Source organism: Labeo rohita, chromosome 22 (assembly GCF_022985175.1).
Source record: "Labeo rohita strain BAU-BD-2019 chromosome 22, IGBB_LRoh.1.0, whole genome shotgun sequence".
Classification (NCBI taxonomy): domain Eukaryota; kingdom Metazoa; phylum Chordata; class Actinopteri; order Cypriniformes; family Cyprinidae; genus Labeo; species Labeo rohita.
In genome coordinates, this window is record NC_066890.1 from 37,378,412 (window position 1) to 37,382,476 (window position 4,065).

The 4,065-nt window shown below is 34.1% G+C and overlaps 1 long non-coding RNA gene across 1 annotated transcript; it reads left to right on the forward strand.

Moving 5' to 3' along the window:
- The first annotated feature begins 463 nt into the window (after positions 1–463).
- LOC127153975 (uncharacterized) lies at positions 464–3,480 on the forward strand. Its single transcript, XR_007825387.1, has 7 exons — positions 464–531; positions 677–709; positions 875–923; positions 1,005–1,080; positions 1,399–1,522; positions 1,614–1,697; positions 3,324–3,480. It is a non-coding gene; the product is annotated as an uncharacterized LOC127153975 (long non-coding RNA).
- The last annotated feature ends 585 nt before the right edge of the window (positions 3,481–4,065 follow it).

Below are 4,065 nucleotides of genomic sequence, written 5' to 3' on the forward strand. Positions count from 1 at the left end.
CAACACCGATTTGACCAATTGCAACCAAGACGGTTTGCAATGTAGGCTGCACACAAATTCATGTTAATGTTAATTAAAGACCAAGGCTAGTAAATGTCTCCTATTATTTTGAAATTAGACTAACACTTAACCATGAACACAAAAGCCACACCACACAAATGGCTTTTAATTGGTTTATTTCGTTAGCAAACATGTAACTACAATTAAATTACATTTCTTATTTTCACGTTTAAAATATTTAATGAGGTTAACTTACACCCTACTTGTGGTCAGTCTGCACAAGATCGACATGCTTGTTTGCTTTGCGGCCGCTTTAAATACAAGACCAAGCGTTCGATCGTCAGAGCGTCAGTGAATCTTTGCACAGCGTTGTTGGCAGCGCGGCCAGAGCGAATTTTGACGCTCTCGCCGGCGGCGGTGTGAACGCACAGTTAAGAAACAACACGCATTCTGAGATTGTCAACGAGTCTTTAGCAGACCCATCACCCCCACCTCCTCAAGAGTATATATAAAATTGAAAGTTATTTAAATGTAAGTTAACGATCTTAGTTTTAAAATACCAGATGTTTCCATTTACATTACATAAGAAAAAAAAACACTCTATACATTTGGTTTTGTTTGTTCAGTGTTCACTGATTTTGTGATTGATGCGATAACACTTTTTTTATTATTTTAGAATACCAACTGATGACTGCTGTGCAGTGGAAATGTAAGTTCAGATGCTTTAGGTTATGTTTGTTACAGGTGCTATGTTTGTGACATAACATACATTCTTTACATTTGTGTTTACTTTGCAGAGAGGATCTACTTAGATAAATGTAAGATGAATTCAGTAAATGAGACTTAAAAGTGTTTATTTCATTTTCTTCCACAGATCGATCATCTTGCTTGAAAAAACCTCAGTATATCATCAGGAGCAACAGGTATTAATTTTGTGCTCCTTGATATGTTTTTTCCCTCCAAAAATGGACAGTCTCTGACTTAAATTTTATCAATCACCAAAGGCCACATATTCAGCTAAAAATCTTCTTTGCTGTACTGCTGAAGAAAATACTCATCAACATATTGGGTGGCGTAAGGGTGAGTAAATTAATAGCTAATTTTTATTTTTGAGTGAACTTTTTCTTTAACTGAGCCAGATGATGTGTCACATTTTATTCCATTTGCATACTCGTTTGACAAGTAACAATAAATGTCAGTGTCCTTTCAAAGACTGTAAATTTAATACAATTGTGTATTTAATACCCTTGATGACTTTTCACTGAAAGATTTATTTTCCTCATCAAAACCAGTTTTTTTTCCTTTTCAAAAATTTTCAAAACCCTATTCCTTTACAGAAAGTGTGTTTATGGATTGTGTCCTTCAAAATGTTAATAGCCACACAATGTTTGTTCTTAGATTTTTACAGGATTCAGTCGCATATCTCAGATCTGAGTTCTGCGCAGCATTGGACACAGACACTGCACTTTTGACATTTTCTAGAAAAAAAGGATTTTAAATTTCACATCAAGTTCATTAAAAGGTATCTCTTTCTCATGTTGACTGTAGTTGTCATCTTTAAATCATGATTTGCTTATGATTGTTATCCTCAGCCTGTCTCTATTTTTTCATAGTCATCTGATGTTTCCACTGCAGTACTTCAGGGCCTTTCAGTCATCCTGGAGGATGACCCACAGGAATTTTACAGGATGTGTTTCGTAAGTATTACTGGATTTTCTGCTCTCATCATTTTGTTTTACTCAATATGAATGTAGTTCAGGTTATGAAAAATTGTCAAAGGTTCTGTGTATTATTATTATTATTTTTTTTTTAGTTTTGCAGTAGATGTTATATTTGTCTTTTGTGAAACAGTTTATTACTGAAATTGGTGTAAATGCTTTAAATTCATGAAATTGTGTTGAGTAATCACAAACATCATTACACACTTTAAAATAAAGAGCCTAGTTCACCCAAAAATGGAAATTAGCCTATGATTTACTCACTCTCAAGGCATCCTATATATTATCGCTGAACGATAAATCACATGTGATTGTCATGCGCATCTCGACAGTAGAACTTCGACAGGTTCTGTGATTAGTAGTAAATCTCCATCACGTGCATTCAGATGGAGCGGAATTTAATACACAGAGCCTTAGTTCGCTGACAAGCTATGCAATATCGCGTTCACAATCGAAAGCGATTCATCTGCGAGTATGAACATGATATTGTGTAGCTTGTCAGCGATGTAGGATGTACGCGTGCGTATGCGCCGGTGATTAGTGACTGAGCGAAATGAAACACCAGTAACGAATTAGAAGTACAAAACAAAACAAAAATCCATAAAGAAGAATGTCGGAGAATTTCAATATAAACCAAGAGGAGACCGGTTTTCTTTTGCTAAAGTAAGGAAACTTTGCTTCCTTTACTCCTGTAAACAAACTCGCATTTCAACTAGCATATTTACACCAGCTCATGCACTACACAAACGTCCTACAACATCCACCCGGAAAGGCTTGCACGTATGACAGTTAGTGGAAGTGAGAGAAAAGTGTTTATAACGTTTTAAATGTGTATATTTTTCTTACAAAAATGCATCGATCCACTACAGAAGGCCTTTATTCACCCTCGGAGCTGTGTGAGGCACATTTTATTATGGATGGATGCACTTTCTTGCACTCCTTTTGAACTTTTGAACAGAAACATTGCCATGGAAAGCGTGGAAGAGCCAGAACTTTTTTATTAATGTTACTGTGATTGGATTGGTCTGAAAGAATGAAGTCATACACATAGGATGCCTTGATGGCGAGTAAATCATGGGCTAATTTAAATTTTTGGGTGAACAAACCCTTTAAGATAAAATCATGTAAATGATGGGTGTGATCCATCACTCCATAGCAAGAGAGAAAATGCTCTAAATTCTTAGCATATTGTAAAAAAAAAAAAAGATCTGTAAATTCACATCTATAATGTTGAAAACAATAAAATGTAGTCCATGGAACTTGTGTGTAATATTCCAAGACTTCCAAGACAAGGCATGCAGTAATAGTTGACACAAATGATAATTTACACTTTTGCTCTGTGATTTCAATCATGTATTGTGAAATGTCACTATCAGACTATAAATCTCGTCATCTCTCTTTGGTGATCATAATTTAAAGCTTAATTACATTTCCTTGTACCTGATCTTTGCACAGATCATTGTACACTCACTCTGGTCATCAATATGAATCAATTTGCTTATAAATTAACAGCATTAAAAGTTCCTTGTCAATGTATGCTTTTAGAACATTTCCAGTATTGAAATGAAGAAATTCACACTGTACCTATTTTATTTCTCTACTTAGGATGTGAATGCAGACTTCAGTCAAGCAGTTGTAGACCTGCTCACAGTTCTACCAGAGGACATGCCCTCATTGTGGATGCAATAAAGGCAATCATGGAGGGAAGAATTGTCATGGATGGGTTTTACAGGCCTGTATTTTATTTTTGCTGTTCTGTTTGCATGTCATTCTGAAAATGCTGTATTTTTAAGTGTTCCAGTAGGTCCAAATAATGTTATGACAACAAAGTGTTGTTTAGTCAAAAAGTCTGTAAAGAGTATTATAAGAACACAGATGTTTTAAAAGCTAATTTTTTATAATTGTGATATTCTTAAAGTTTTCTAGATGTTTTTTACAAAAATAAACTGTTGAGAATTTCAAACTTGTGTTAAGTTCATTTCATGCTGGTTGAACTAATAAAAATACGTTCAGTTTACTTAAAGAAAATGTGGAAACCGATTGCACGAAATGTTTTAAGTTCCCATAGCTTAAAATGGCAGATTAAATCCATGTTGAGAATAATAGCATTTAAGATGTTTGCACAACACAAAATAACACTGCTAGTTAAATAGAATTAACAGAGTAATCGTACTATTAAATCTTAAGTAAGATTAGTAAATGTCCTGGAGTATGTTAACTAGAAATGACATTAATCTAACTTGATATTTATTAGTTAATTTACTCTGTAAGAGTTTGCTTTCTTTACTTTAAACTGATTATTAAATTAACTTTAGTTTTACCTTTAAGTTTGCTTTAACAAAATAAG